The sequence below is a fragment of the Mytilus galloprovincialis genome, chromosome 14 (assembly GCF_965363235.1).
Source record: "Mytilus galloprovincialis chromosome 14, xbMytGall1.hap1.1, whole genome shotgun sequence".
Lineage (NCBI taxonomy): Eukaryota > Metazoa > Mollusca > Bivalvia > Mytilida > Mytilidae > Mytilus > Mytilus galloprovincialis.
Window position 1 is genome coordinate 8,816,463 of NC_134851.1, and position 17,667 is coordinate 8,834,129.

General features: G+C 31.0%; 1 long non-coding RNA gene across 1 annotated transcript; it reads left to right on the forward strand.

Annotated features, from left to right (window-relative positions):
• Positions 1-4,747: 4,747 nt before the first annotated feature.
• On the forward strand, positions 4,748-7,352 carry LOC143059277 (uncharacterized). The gene is made up of 3 exons (XR_012973462.1): positions 4,748-5,013; positions 5,925-5,952; positions 6,690-7,352. It is a non-coding gene; the product is annotated as an uncharacterized LOC143059277 (long non-coding RNA).
• Positions 7,353-17,667: the final 10,315 nt, after the last annotated feature.

The window sequence follows — 17,667 nt, forward strand, 5'->3', positions numbered from 1 at the left end:
TCAACATTCCCTTGATAACCCTAGAGCACCTACAGAAAATAAACGCATTGCAGCCTATAAGACCGTTGTCAGAAGATGAGTTGAAGGTTTTTCTGAAATTTCAACATTCAATTGGCAAGTTACTGTACTTTGATGAACCTAAATTGGACGACCGTATTATTTTGTCTCCAACCCTTCTCATTGATGCCTTTAAATCAATTGTCACAGACAAACAGTTTTGCAAAGGAGACAAAAAAAGAGAAGAAATTTGGGATGCAATGGGAACGAAAGGCGTGGTATCAAAATACGCAATAGACGAAGTTTGGAAGAAAAAGAAATATGCAAAATTCAACAAAGACAAAGATTATCTGTTAACTGTTATGACCCATCTGGACATATTGGTAGAACCAAAGAGATACGATACTAGCCGAATGCGTATGCCTGCAGACTTTTACTATGTTGCAAGTATGGTACGATGTAGTGATGATTCCGGATACCTCCATTCAGCCGACATCACACAACGAAATATTGCCATTGCTTTTCAATCCACATCATTGATGATACCTCCTGCATTATCCTTCCGATTTATAAGTTACTGCTTATCTGTCTGGTCGGTGAAGAGATACAGAGAGACCAATAGGGAAATGCTGTTCCACAGGTCAGGAGTGTTCACAATTGATCCTTCCTTGGATATGTACATTATGTGCGAAGATGACAAGATTTCTGTCCGACTTGTTCATGCCAGAACAAACGCACTCATAATGAGGGATCTCGCTTCCAGTATCAATGAATGTTTAACATCTGCCTTGGAAAAAATAAGTCAGTTGTATATCAGAACAAGTAGCGACCAGAGTCATACCAGTGATGCTTCCTTTGTGACCAATGCATGTTGTAACTCACCAGATAAGACATGCATCTTACCATTCGAAAACCTTACATATTTAGACAAAATCTGGAAATGTCCTACTCATGGTATAGAGCACAATATACATTTGATCAAAACGTGGATACCAGGAAAGGTAGGTATCGTACCAAAAAATTATAAAGACGATAAAGAATACAAAACTATTGATTGGTTATATTAGTATCTATATTATACAACTAAAATGAATCAAGTCCCCAAAGAATCAAAATGAAAATAAAACACGTTAAAACAAGCCAGTATGAAATGAGGATAACAGTCTTGTATGATTCAAACATATATAATTATGTCTGCATTTCTTCCGTTATTTATCTTTTACCCCAGCATATTCAGTTATGTATATGTTCCTTCAGTTATGTATATATTCCTTCAGCTATGTATATTTTCCTTCAGTTATTGATATATTTCCCCGCTTATGCGTTTAAATAAAATCCTGTTATATGAATCCTTCTGTGATATACAAATAAAAAATATTATTATTTTTTGGTATTCCAGAATGTGATACTTTTTTTTTAAATTTCTATTAGGAAGAAGACAGATGTGACCAAGGATGTCCAGGTATTGTATTCTAATTTTACAATACACTGTTCTGTTCTTTTTATTTTAATTTAAATTTTCCATACTTGTTTTTTAGATTTGTAATGATTTAACTTATATTTTGTTTAATGTTAATTTGAATATAATATAAATCGACAGTTCCTTATTTCTTTCTTCAAACGTATGAAGTTGTATATGCAAATATAATTGATGGACCTGACAAGAAAGTCGGTATGCACTTGCATTTTGAACAGATATATCATGTTAAGGAGGGGTATTTGCGAAAAATACCAGTCGAGAGAATGTTAAATTTCACGAGCCGTAAGGCGAGGGAAATTCATTCTCAAGACTGGTATTTTTCGCAAAATACCCCTCAATAACATGATATATCTGTTTAATTACACCGAATGTTTTTGTACTAAAACGCATTGATGATCGTGACGTCACAAGCCTCCAGTCGGATAGAGTATTTTTTGGCAAATACCACGGCAGAGAGGGTAAAAAAGGCATATCCTTTTAGCAATTACCCCGGCGGCGTTAAAAATGAACGATATTCATTTGATAACAGTAAATTGGTGAAAAATGCACTGGCTATTAACCAATCAAAACCCCGGATTCTTACATAAGGTGTAATTATGATTAAACATTAATCTTTAATGAAAAAATCAACCCTTTTGTTTTGAGGTAACACAATAGCAAATATGTGTTAGAAATTATGTTCTACATTTCCATTTTAGTTGGACAATGGACTTGGAATTCTGTAATATTGCCCAGTTCAACAACGCATGTTGTTCTAAGAATTAATCATACATTTAATTCAATTTAGGAAGAACAGTATGAATGTTATATATTTTTTTAAACCAATGTTAGAAAAGATAATAAAAAATATAAACCAAAGTGCAGATACAACACTTTAACTTTAGTTTTCTTTTACAATGTAGAGATGGAACGGTACTGTTCACCAAAAAATGTTTATTCAGATAAGCGCTTTATAATATGATAATGACTATAAATACTAATAATAATAATACAAGAATCATGAAATTCAGACATCCCGTAGCACATATGTTTAGGGGGATTATAAGCATTATCGTAAATATAAAACTATGCTCATTGCCATCAAGAATCGACATGAAACCAACTTCTTGATATCGCAGAACGTATACAATAATAAATTTTCAGTGATAGTTAAGTTATTTTCAATTGGCATTTGTAATGCAATGTACTAAGTGTGTTGATTGCCTACTCTAAAATAGAAATGATACTTATATCCAAAAATACAAATGTTTTATATAGAGGAAAGAATCGGATTGTATCCAAACTTAGTAAATATCAACTGACAAAACTGCCGTATTAAGTTTTATTCGTGCTTCAGACATTTAATTAGCTCGTAGTTGTAGATCAAGGTTAACGAGTTATAGTGTATGTAAATGCTTATATACTTGATAATATCATTTGACACTGAAATCATGCTTTTCTCATTAATTACAATTGCACATGCATTACATATTTGCTTTAACAGTCTATCTTATTGATATTACATGTGTCAATTTTCTAGGTCACTTTTTCTTAACTGCGGCTGCTTAAAACATTTGATAGTTGAACATTTGAACAAAGAAGAGAATCATTATTAATTTGCAATATTTGTCTTCCAACTATCGATTTAAACTACCGCAATAGCTATATGTTCGTTGGCAACATAGTTAACATAATTTTTAATATAAATCAATGTAGCATTGATTTTTTGTCCTTTCTTTATTGCAACTAAAATAGCTCTTGGGTTCTGAATAAAACAGTGAACTGTGAAGTCGTTTTTCTCAAGTGAACGAATCATCAGTGAGCACCCTGAATCATCAACTAATTGAGTGCTCAGCATACCGAAAAATCAATAGATTTGAGGAAAACTTAAGTTAGCTTATATTTTACATCGGCTGTGTCAGTGTTCAACATGTCGCGCACAGAGAGGTATTTGAATTTAACACAGTGTTATTCGAATTATGCCTCGAGTGTTAAACGTCTCTTTGTCATTAAATTCAATTGTTCCATTTTTTTGTTTGATGAACATGAATACTTAAGTATCTCTTATTTTTTCTTGAACATGCATTTGATGATCAAGTTTACAGTTATTTGAAGTCACCTTACTGCAAGTAGTGTCGGTCGTCATAGATGTTTGCTTTTTTTTTGGTTTAAATTATTATGTTTGATAAGTAGTTTAAAAAATTGAAAATTTAAATGCAAGCAAATATTAAAGAACATTTGGTGGCCTACGTTTGTTTTTCTGATCTTTGGTCGGATCTCTTTGACACATTTCCGTTTTCAATTTTATCATTATTTTGTCGGTAACAACATCTTTAGAAATCTTAGTCCAGTTACCAGTATTACAAATAGTTGATTATGTACATGAAACAAGAAGCAAATTAATTGTTACGTAATTTAAAAATACCACTCACTTATTTACTTGATAAAATTAGGATGCCATGGTGTTGTTAATTGACATCTTTAGTGTGAAAAATGTAGAATACTTAAAAACAATGTAAACCAAACTATTCAGACATATAGTTCTCTCTTTTTTTTTTAGCCTCATAGTGCAATATTTCTTTTTACATGAGCATGAGAATCAAACAAAATATTTAAACACCAATAGACCAGACCGCCCACTTCAATGTTCGTGGTGCATCGCCATATGATATTTTGGACCAGTGGTACAATAAAAGGAATATATGGATTAGAATTAAGAAAAGTTTGCCCATATAACCCGAAAAACAGACACACAAAAATTAGTTTCCGATATTTTAGTTAAATAAGATGAGTAAACATGATCAATAACTTTTCCTACATTAAATAATTGCAGATGGATTGTTGAAGAGTTTAATCTCAAAAACATGCAATAAGTGTCTGCTGAATGAAACGTTGTAGTAAACGGGTTGCAATCAAACCAAGAAAAATCACGACCTTACACGAATAAGTTTTGTACTGAAGTTGTATTTTAAGACTTGTTATGTCTGTGCTAATTATTATACAGACATTATATGCTGAACGATAGATCTAACTGTAATTAAGTTTATTATTACGCTGAGTTTGGCAACATCATTACTTTTACGAAGGAAGGTCACGATCCGATTTTAACCTATTACGTTTTAAAAAAGCTGAACTATATTTCAGTATTCAAACATGTATGAAGCCCGTGTGGGTTATAATTATCGCAATCCTCTTCAAAAGTTATATTTGCTTGTATTCCAATCTCGTAAGTTTTGACTTTTTTTATTTTTATGTTTGCATTTGATATCTGCAATCTCTTTATTACAGTTACAAATGAGGAGTTTTTGAAAGAGTTACCAACAGATCTACACTTACGTCGATTGTCTTTAATGTACAGCAGTATTGACGTCAGAGATCTGGTAATACATTTAGGATTGTCGACAACAGACGTCGATAACACAGTTAATGCAGGGGATCCAAAGATATGGAATTTTGAAGTTATTCGACAATGCAGAGATAGCCATGCGGTGACATTTAAAGAAATCAAAAGAGCAATAGCAGCAGCTGGAAAGGGAAATATCCATGCACTTTGCAAGGTTAATATGTAACATTAACAGAATCCTGTTCCTTCATTAGAATATCATCTGTAGTTCTTCAATTCACCATTTCCAGGTTCAATCCAATACTTTCTACATACATAAATACCTGTTCCAAGTAAAACATATGACAGTTGTTGTACAATCGTTTATTGTGCTTGTGAATTTGCCAATTGAAAGGGGAGTTTCCGTTTAGAATTTTTCTCGGAGTTACTTTAAATGGCGATTATTAAAAAAAAAACAAAAAAAAACAACATTGCAATAAATTATGCGCTTCCAACAGGGTAGCATTTAAAGATACTAATATCGTCTCATATTTGTTTTAATTAAAGGTTGACACGTGAACGTTCAAAGACAATAATGAAAACCCAAATCTAAATTTCAGTGAATTTAAAACCAAATTAGATATTTGACAATGTATTTAATATCAGTCATTATTTTTTGGTAAATGCAAATTACCAGAAGGAATATTCTGTTTCCTTTAAACCTCAAGGCATCTTCATTTCAAAATTACGTTCAGACACCGACAACAAAATCACGCTTAAATTGATGTTCAGATGTGATAAAACACAATCTATTTAATGACGGTCATGTGATCATGTCTCACTTATAAATATATAAATGTAGTAAACAGTCCATCAATGTCACTATGTAATACTATCGACAGTAGTTTACTTATTCGTATATCTATTAGCAAATTTATAAGAGATAATTTACGGTAACATACAACATCTTAAACAATAGAACAGTTTATGATTATGTAAAAATGACAGTTGCACCAAACGTTATGCAATCAAATTTAAATGCAAATGTAGTTTTTGTTCTTATAGAATCGTAACAAACAGTTGATGTGTTTATGCATCATATATAATGTATTTTGTTCTAAATATTTGTATTCTCATATTTTACAGCTTGTGAAAGGTGATTTTATTGGTTATGGTAAGTTCTATGAATCAAACTATATAGTCATTTTTTTTTTTAATTATTAATCATAATTGTGGTTGATCAATATAAACTTGAAACAATTCCTTTCAGAGTTTCTCGATTGTCATATCATGAAATGTTGTCTATTACCGGTTTTCTAATTCCAACACGACAGTAACCACAAGTGAAGCTGTTCCTATATATATATATATATACAGTTAACTGTATCATCTCAGATCACACTTGGTGCCTACAGTGGTTTGTGTCCTTAATCTTCAATGTTGACCAATGGCCTATTTTGTGGCTTGTTGATAGTCTAAAACTTTATTGTGTTATATCCTAAATTTACAAATGTTATTACCTTATCTATTCCTTCGTCTGTGTATTGTTAAACAAAATGGAGATATAGTTTGCGACAACTCTCCATAGGACATCAAAATGATACAGAAACATCTATGGCAAGAAAAAGAGAACAAAAAAATAAATCTTTGTCAAATGTTGACTTTAAAAAATAAAAAAAACATGATTGAATATAGATACATTGTGTAGATGTGTAAGATGTACATACATGATTACACTATTTTCAGTCTACATACAGTTAAAAAAATCACTGTTCTTACCAAAGTGCTAGGATATATCTTTGTTCATCATATCTTACGTATTGTTTGACATATAAACCATACCAAACATATGGAAATTAAAGTCTGAAATTATGACTAATCCAGTAGTTTTTTTATCATTGAACATTACAGACAGGGAGCCGGAGAAGTGGGATGTAGTACCTACAGAGGAACACATTGACAGATTAGTTCCATTGGTTGGAAACAAATCTCTCCCATTCCTGATCGAACTTGGCATGGATTTCCATACCTGGGAGCGGATAAGCCACAAGCAAAATGAACGAGATTTGGTACGACTGAACAAAGATATTTTAGAAGAATGGAGTAACACGTTTTGTCGGATGCACAGTCTTAAACCAACCTTGAGGACAATTGCTCAGTCATTTAGTAACATAGGAAAAAATGTTAAAATTGTGGAAAATGCTTTACTAGATTTGTTTTGACTCATTTTTTGTACTTCCACTGTTACATCTCTATGTTTTTACATAAGAGCTGATATTGAACTATTTGTGGAATAACCATATTCAATTTGAGATATTGAAATTATAACAGTTCAGTTGAACACACACTTGCCAACATTATATGTACATAGTTTTAATTTGACTTTTATACTAATATAATAACATGATGAACATCGTGTATTTTAACTGAATTATGGTGTTGATATTGTAAAATACTAGTTGGTTATGGTTCTTGTTCAGGTCTTTTTCTTACATGCTTTGTTTTACCTTTAAGAAAACAACTGTCCTAAACTGATGATATAGGAGATTTTGATTTACAAAGCAATTTACAAAGCAATTTATCTAATAAATGTCAATATAATTCTGTATGTGTGTATATTGAACAATCTTAATAATGTACATTGAATAAATATGGGTTTTTTTTTAAGTTGATAATGCACTGTTTTATCCATCAGTAGTTATTTTTGTTCTTATAGAATCATAGAAATTATAGAAAGTAACCTTGAACATTTATTTCAAAGAGTTTAAAGCATTTCGACTTACCTGAAAATAGTACCAATCTATAGTGTGACCTATAGAAAAATGTATAAATCGAAATTCAATGCAGAGACAAAATTCAAAATTAATGTTTTAAATATTTAATTTAATTGTATAATGATTGATGCATTCGTCTATCTTTAATAAGTAATTATGATTTCAACATGTTCAAAACCCATGTACCTGTCTTAATTATAAGCATTCTAAAAAAAATTGATAGTAATGCCGCCTAGCTGATTTAATTTCATGATATATTTCGATTTGATTTTATCCTGTTTATATGTATTAACAGTGCGGTATATATTTTTGTAAAATTGAAAATACCAGAAGAAATGTTTTGTACTCTCATCACATCAAGGCATTTTCATCTAAAAAAATTACGGATTAACACCGACAATACAATCCCACTTAATAATAAATACTTCTTATTCAACTACCAGTAACTGTGAGTTCTTTAATATATTTACTGTGTGTATTGTTTGTTGGTTTTATATTATTTTATTGTTTGAATATATACCCTACCATGGCTGATTTCGCTAGCTGTTTTCTACTTTGTATAGTTCTTAAATAAATTCAGTCATTTTCAACTGATTAGTATATGTTTTTATTTTATTATGTAAACCACTTTCTCCGGTTAGGCAGACAGTAACGAGCTCATACAAATGTCGAATCCCGCAATATTCTGTATTTGGTCGTCCGCAGCATGTAGGACAGTGGCTGTCGTTCTTTGATTATCATTATCTTTTGGGATTTTTATGGAGGGGGAGGGGGTTGAAGCACATTAATGTTCTATTAGGTTCTGAATTTTTAATATTTAGACCTCAAACATCACATAAAAAAATAACTTATCCATATATGCATAGGGTGCAGTAAAATTTGAACCGTTAAAGTTATCATCTACAAACAAAACTCGTATCTAATAGACTTCATTGTCAGCCTCGCATCTCTGAGTAGGATGTTCCGACCCAAAGAGAAACATATACCACTCCTCATCTCTTCTGTTATGACTTTTTATATCCTTGATTTTTTTTTATTTCTGTTGATTTTCTTTTTTTAACAAATATACAATTATTCATACATGAAGACTTTTGCTAAATGCACATATTGTCAAAGTACTTTACTATAGGCATGTATTGTCATAGTTATATTTGATACAACTTTATTTTCAGAATATTTTGTTTTTAATGTCTTTAAATTGGGTCTTAAATGAACTTTGTGACTTCTTTATGTATCAATTTTTTTGGTTTATGGCTTTTGGTTTTCTATAGGGTCTGGATAAATGTTTTAGTCCCCTGGAGTTTAATAGTTGTTTTTTGTTTAATTTATTTTTGTTTATCATTTGATTGATTGTACTTTAAAAGAGGGACGAAAGATACCAGAGGGACAGTCAAACTCATACAGCAAAAATAAACTGACAACAGCATGACTAAATATTGAAAAAGACCAACAGACAAACAATAGTACAGATGACGCATCATAGAAAACTAAACAATAAGCAACACGAACCCCATCAACAATTAGGAGTGATCTCGGGTGCTCCGGAAGGGTAAGCAGATCCTGCTCAATATGTGGCACCCGTCGTGTTGCTCATGTGATAGCAAATCCGGTAGGTCATATTCATGAAAGGGAAGGGGATTGTAGATACGTCGACATAAGGAACATATCCGATATCACTTGTGAAACGGTTATTTCATAACGGTCAACCAACTCGTGATGGCGTCCGTAAAATTTACGAATGGATGATTTCAACTTCGCTATTCAGAACTCTTGGTTTAATAGCTTCCTTGTGAGCAGAAACCCTCTATCAGGAATATCATAATAGGAAATACAAGCACTGGTATATCGTATCAGTTGGGAGATATCTACCCCGTATGCAGGTGCTGCTATAATTTTGCTACTTAGAAATGGAAAGTTTACAATTGGAAAGCTGAAATCATCTCTTTGTCGTAAAGTTTTGTTTTCAACCGATCCTCATAGTCAATTTCTAAATGTAAGTCAAGATATGAGGCCGACTTAACTGTATATGTAGTATCCTGTATCTCTAGTTTGATAGTTTCCCCAGACAATGCCAAAGATAAACCTTAAATGAACATAATAGTTCATTGCAGACAAAAAGTTTCATATTTGTACGATCGAATCTAAAGATATACAGCAAACCGAAATAGTCAAAAGTTAAACAACATAAAACAAAAGAATTCAAAGAAAAAATCAAAAAGGAAACTCCGTTTTCAAAAAGATTGAACAAATTGAGCAAGTAACAAAACTAAAAAAAATGCAGAGAAGGTGTGCTTCTTTGTTAAATATTTGTTTGTTTTAAGATTGCAACACAGTGACGACGGGTGTACAATGTACCTATATTTTGATAAATTTACCTAGTATGTCTGTTTTATTCACGCATACATTGTAGTTGTAAATAAAATGAATTTGAAGCGACTGTTATACAAGTGAAAGGTTTAGCACTATAAAACCAGATTATATCAACCATGTTATACATTTAAAAATGCCTGAACAGTTGTTGTCCATTTGTTTGATGAGTTTTATCATGTGATTTTTCTATTTGATTAAGAACATTTCGTTTTGAATTTTGCTCGGAGTTTAAAATTTTTGTGATAAAAATCTCTTTTTTGTTGATCTTCTTTAGTTGATTAGTTATAATAATCAGTTTTTCAGATCTTCCATAATTTTTGCTCATAACACAAAAGCAGGTAAAACATATCCTCATTTAAGGGCATTTAATCCTTTAACGATTTTACTTTTTTTCGAAAAGAGCTTTAAAATGTCATACTTCCAAGGGACGCATACCTTTTCAAGTAACGTAGACTTTGTCAAAGTATAAAAATTATATATATGCTCAAATGAAAAAAGATAATCAAGAGTACCACAAAGCCCCTGTCGGAATCCGCACTGGATATTGATTAAAAGCCAATTATATTCCCGGAACCATTCAATGCTATTGTGCATTCGTTCGAGTGTTCAGCAGACACAACTTTTTTTTTAAATATGTGAAAGATGAATGAACTATCGTATACTAACCTGCCATGTGTTGCCTGAATATTAATATGTTTACGACGTTTCAGAGTGTCCTTCAAATTCATCATTATGTCCTTAAAAACTGACTTTTTTCTCACAACGAAAATGTAATGCAAATTCGATTAAAAAATACGCCTCAATGTTTAAAGATTTCGCAATTTAAATAGATGTTAACCAATAATTGATGTATGTGTGACGTCACAATGTAGTTGAGTGTCATTACCTCTTTAATTTTTGAAGAATTCAGAAAAATATATGGCGGTTTTTCTAAAAGTTTTTAATGGCACCAATTGTCGCTTTCAAATATTTTGATGAAATATTCTGTAAATACCATACCCTTTACTGTTTAACAAATATGTCAAAGGACGAGGGGTGGCGCAACATACTAAATCATTAAATAAGGTCGAAAAAGTTAATTAACTTGTTGTAAAGAGTTGTATCAATACACAGAAACAATATTTAACATGTACAGACATGTAGTTAAGGTATATTTACTTGTTTATGTTATTTTATCTTTTTGATTGACATGGTTCAGGCATTTTTCTAAGTAAAAATGGTGAATTAAACCTGGTTTTATAGCTTTCTTAACCTGTCACTTATATGAAATTAATACATTTCCGTTATATTGACAACGATATGTGTACAAAATAAACAGATTTATCAGAAAAATTGTCAAAAAATAGTAGTAGGCAATAGTCAATTTAAGTATGTTTCCTTGGAACAAAAACTAAAGTTACACGATTTGATTCAGTGTTGTTAACAGTAGCTACCAATTACTTACAAGTATTTACAATTTTTCGCCAAAAGTATTATATAACTCGGGTTGGTTGATTGAAAGTATTTTCTGATTTAAAACGGAGATAGTAGAGAGCCAAATGATTTTTGTATGTGTTTTTTTTTCGGAGCCTTGCTTTTATTTATAGTTGAGTTGAGATCGAACTGATATTCCTTAATAATAACAATTGAAAGTATTTGATTTTCCTTCTTTAAAAACATCTCTCTAAATGAAACAAATCATGTAAGAACACGTTAAGAATGCATATATTTTCTTCAGATAGAAGTAAACATATTTTAAGTACTCATTTATACACGTAGAGTGTACTTACAAAGTCGAAATAAATTGTAAAGCCATCGTAACACGACAATACTGAGATAAAAACCATCACTTGCACACTCTTTAAAATAAAAATGGAACAACACAAAGATAGTTCGACTCATTTGTGGATTCTTGTGAACAGTGTTTACAAGGAGTCACATTTGTTTTTCTTTTTTTTTTATTCATTATACTACATATCTATACATACTATACAATCGTTATATATATCATAATTTCAATATTATGAAGATAGATCATGCAACAGTACACACATGCATACTCTCACACATTACATCATTAGCATTAAGATTATTTTGTTTACTTCTAATCATGAAATTTAAAAGAAATTTAACAAAAACTATATAAAAACAACAACAATCAATCGTATTTATATTTCACAACATTGCTCTCAGTCACAAATAGCATGAAAACAAACATTGAATATATGCAGATGGTTTTACAATTGCGTCACATATCAACTTTGTTTTGACATTGTAAGCTGTTTACTAAAAAACTTGTTAGTTGAAATATGACAGAAAAGAAAGTTATTCGAAATAAGGGAAATCAATATTCAAAATGTAAAATTTATCTAATATAAACATCAATCATTTCATACAAACGTTCAGCTTTTGTCAAAAGCAAATTAAGCCATCGACAAAAGTTTATCGTTAGTATCATCCGGACGAAATCCATAAGTTCTTATGTCCACAAAGTCATGTTCTACATTTTTCTTATATAATTGATAATCGTCATCATTTGGATTCACTTGTTCTACTTCATCAGATCCACGGTCATATTTTATAATTTTCCCGGTTCCTTTCAGTTTCACAATGAATTTATCAGAGAACAGTCTACCTTTCTTTATCATCGCTCTTGAAATGATATCAGTAGTCAGATTTTAATTCGAGCGGTTTACGATACTTACAGATTGTAACGAGCTTTTTTTACAGACACATCAATCCATTAGCATTCATCAGACAATATTTACCTCTCCTTTACCGAATGCCTCAGAATTTTTGTGAGTTTTTGTGTATACTAGCCAATTTTTTTTCACTGATAATAACGAATTATTTACGGACTCTTGCGATTGACTCCTAGTTAAGATATATACAATTAGTATCAGTGTATGCTAATTGGTCGTTTAGTTCAAGTAAGGGACTTTCTGTTCGCTTAACAAACATTGTACATTACATTTTATTTATTTGAATACCAATTTCATTATATATTGTAAAATCGTCTGTCACGTTAGAATAGACCATACACATTACAAGTTGTAGTTAGTCGTTCGTTGGCTTTTCAATAATCAGAAATATGGTAAGTATATTTCGCATGTTGCAATGATTGCAATGATTGATAGCATTTAATTTGTTGATATGTTTGTTAACTTCCACTTTTGAATTTGCCTTTGTGCTTGTTATTTGCATTATTCTTGTCTAAACGTAAGTAAGCAATTAGTACTGGTGTATAAAATTACTCATACTCAGTTGCAACTTAGGGGCTCATTTTATTTTCATTATTTGATTCGAAACTTATGAATATTGCTTATACTTTTTTACAAATCGTTCTGTCCATAGAACTATCGAGCTAATACTAGAGTCGTCTTCGTTAAAATGAGAACGATTAGTCTCATTAAAAGCACGAATTAACACAAATAATAAGTTTTCACAAAAGATTTGCTAAAAATGTGGATTGTTTCCCTTAGAGCACTGAAGTTTCCACAACACTATTGATTGTTTCACATGTTTGAAATACGTGGGATTTTTGTTTGTATATATCCTGAAGTGAATTAGATGAAATGTACTTTTGTTAGGTAAAGACATACGATGGATACCAGTGGAACATCAAATCTCATCATTCACAACACGTTACATGATTCAACCATACACTAGATATATGGTATCAAACAATCCATGAGTAGGTTTCAAGTTTTAATACTTTTTATATATAATTATTACTATTCGTTTATAGGACATTTTCCCACATTATTTTTCCTACTTTAATTTTCATGACTTAAGCTTAATCGTCAACTCATACAACATATAACTCTTCAAAGCAAGCAATACTTTTTAAACAATATTGTCGAGCTTGTTATATATCTATGTAGCATAATTAATGAAGATAACAATGAAGGTCTCATATTTGCAAAATTATTAGTATGTAAATTAGCCCTTATATGAATATGGGCTATAATAAGCCAAATTATACGACTTGATATCTTTCTTAACCTTTTTGGTATCAAATTTTAATGGTAACTAAATGGTATGTTTTTTCTTGAATAAAAGTGATTAATTTAAACACTAACATTGCAACTTGTCAATCAGTCTATAACGCATAGCAATTATCCATAATCTTAGGCGTATAATTTCCTATTTTACCGTACTGTGTACTCTGTTGTGAAAAGATTTGGTAATTAAAGATAAAAGGAACATTTGTAATCTCGGGTATGATAGATGGACGTCAATTTTACATTTTCCATATTAGTGATGTTCTAGTCATATCAATTTGAAGGTTAGCTAAAGTAAGTAGCTTAAAAAAAATAAAAAAAAATATTGCAGATCAACACACATTTGTTTCGATTAATTCAAAAACCAATGCTAAACAACCACAATGATAGTCATTTAGAATTACTTTAAGCCATGACGTTGTCAGTTTTTTACTTTTGTGAATGATCCTTTAGTATATTTCGCCCCTCCTATATTGGAAACTGGGGAAAAAAAGGAATTAAAACGGCTAGGGTATTTCATTTATACTACAGTCGTTATGGAATTTGAAAGGACCTTTCTCCGTAGTTGACATAATTGCACATTTCAATCATTTTACCTCAGATAAATATTAATAAAAATGTGCCTTCCTTAAATTTTGGTGGAGCCGTTGTTTAGAATTTAGTTTGATAAGTGTGTCACTAGTTTCTTGTGTAAAAAGTTTTAAAACAAAAACGCTTACATCCCAGAACAATTTTAAACGAAACGAAACTTATCAAATGGCAACATCCATACCTCAAACACATCTACATGAACAAACGGATAGCAGCTATCATATTCTTGACTTGTTGGGGCATTTCCTTATGTACAAAATGGTCGATTTAACCTTGTTTTAAAGCTAGTTTCACCTCTCACGTGTATAACAATCGCATAATATATAGATATAGGAAGATGTGGTATGAGTGCCAATGGAACACCTCTTCATGCAAGTAACAATTTTATGTCATGTTACGGCCTTCAACACGGAGCTTTGGCTCGCAACGAACAATAAGCTATAAAAGGCTCCAAGAAATTACTAGTGTAAAACCTTTCAAACGGGGAAAAAACCGCTATATTCTATTTATATTGACAACGATGCGCCCACAATAAATAGACATAATAACATTCGCCTCAAACCAAAAATACGACTATCTAAAATAATCATAACTACAGCTGAATTCATTGAGTATGTAAGAAAAGGTAATATCTTTGGTTAGTTTGCTTGCTAGCTCAACTGCTAAGTCATTATAAGTTAGGTAAACTACCCTCATTTAAAGTAGACTACTCCGACAGATAAGAAATCTAGCTATCTGTAAAAGAGGGACGAATGATACCTGAGGGACAGTCACACTCATAAATTGAAATTAAACTGACAACGACATGCCTTAAAAAAAAAAAGGCAAACACAAACAATAGAGTAGGGTGTGACTACTCCGACATGAGGGTAGTATACCTCACCTAATAATAACATCATGGTACAGCTGACAGGCCAGCTAACCAAAGATTCTACCTTTACCTACACACTCAATGTAATATGATGAGTTATCATACATCGTGATATTATTATTGGTTGATTAATTCGATAGAATGACGGATTTTACAATTCTGTATTCCATTACCTTACAGTTATCCAATATCACATGATTTAGTCTTATTATAATCTACGTTCTATTTAAATAGAATTTTTTTCAACGTATTTCTAATTGATGCTTACAGTTGAATGAATGTCTCTCGATTCAGTTTTTGAAACAGAATAATTAAGGAATAAAAAAAAAGTCATTTGATAATATAAAGAAGTGAATTCAAGTTTTGTTTGCGATTTGTATTATGGAAAAACTGATGGAAATGGTATTAACATTTTCAGTTTTTATCGCTGCTGTATTACTACCAGGTGAGTAACACAGACTTTCAAATTCAATTTTGTTATAGGACATTTTAGAAAAAGTGTTGATCGTTTGTTTTTTCCATTTATTTCCTAAATAAATATTGTTTGTGTATTTAACAAAATTGAATTAAACAATTGCTTTCATGAGTACAAGAAGCAGTAGAAAAACTAGTGAAAACGGATGAAATGATATGATACTACTTATAGTTTACTTATTTTATTTTTTATTATTCCACATCTTAATATAATGAAATATGTACAATGGGACAACAAACGCGTATCGAACCAATTATGAATGCCTTTCTATTTTAATTTGACTATTCATTTACTTCTTTGGTTTCTTTCTTATTTCTTGTCTTAAAAACTTTCTAAATTATTAAGAAAAAGTTCACCCATGTTTCGACATTTTTTTAATGGGAAGTAATTCAATATAAATGTTAAGGTAAATGATTATTACAAAATTACCGTTTCATCCACGTGGAAGAAGAAGAATAAAATAAAAAAAATATTTGTACATTTACAAATTAAGTAAAACAATATATATGTATGAGGTAATTGTATAATTAAGTTTTCTAATTATAAGATTACGTGTTATTTTCTTTTTCCTTATACCTTTTTTTAATATTAAATCCAATTTTAAAACAATACAATGGACAGCCATTGTATCACACTTGTTTTATCCTCAGAAGATAAACAACTTAATATCAATATAAAAGGCAAAATGTGTGTATCAATGATAAATGCTAATAATCTAATTACTTGACGAATATATATCGTATAGTTTTGAAAACAAAGCAATGAAGATACTAGTTGATAGAGGCATTCGTTGTTGTATATTTCAATATGAAAGTGTTAGGAATAATGAAAAGTGTAATACGCTATCTATGTATAATTATAAATTCAGGCTGATGAGATTTTCAGATGGTTCTATCATAATATTTGTGAATTTTACGTACGCCATCAAGAGTTGGTTGACCGTTATGGAATAACTGTTTCACAGGAGATATCGGATATGTTTCTTACGTCGTAGCTAAAATGTACAATCCCTTTTCCTTTCATGAATGTGACCTACCGAATTAGACTATTTACCGGATTTGTTATTCCATGAGCAACACGACGGGTTCCATATATGGAGCACGATCTGCTTACCCTTCCGGAGCACTTGAGACCACCCCTAGTTTTTGGTGGGGTTCGTGTTGCTTATTCTTTAGTTTTCTATGTTGTGTCATGTGTACTATTGTTTGTTTGTCTTTTTCATGTTTAGCCATGACGTTGCCAGTTTATTTTCGATTTATGAATTCGACTGTCCCTCTGGTACAAATGTATCTTTCGATCCTTCTTTAGTAACGCTTAATTACTGCTTTGGTAATCCTGGTGCATCTATCTTAGTTAATCACATATGCAAATTACAATCCTCTCCAAATCAAAACAGTTTCTGATAATTTCAATATTCATACTCCCAAAAGTTTTTTTTAAATTCTTTAAATGTGGTGCAAACTGAATAACTGCATATTTTTATATGTTATTTCGAAAAATGTAATTCAAAATTTCATTTTAAACCGGAGTAAACCATGAAAAAATGTTGATGACGTCACGATCACAGGACTAAATTATATCTATGAGCTGATAAAAATAACAACGTCAGCTAATCGGAAGACGCGTAACATCAAAAATAAAATTATTGGAAAATACCTGTCAACAATTATCTTGTTCCACATAAAAATAAAAACAGCCAAACAATGTTTTTGCAACCCCGTAAAGACGTAAATAGAAAATTCGAAATATTACTGTGTATTACGCAATAGTATTGGCAATAGGCTATATGTTATATAATTTTCACTTTTGATTACGGACTTTCCGT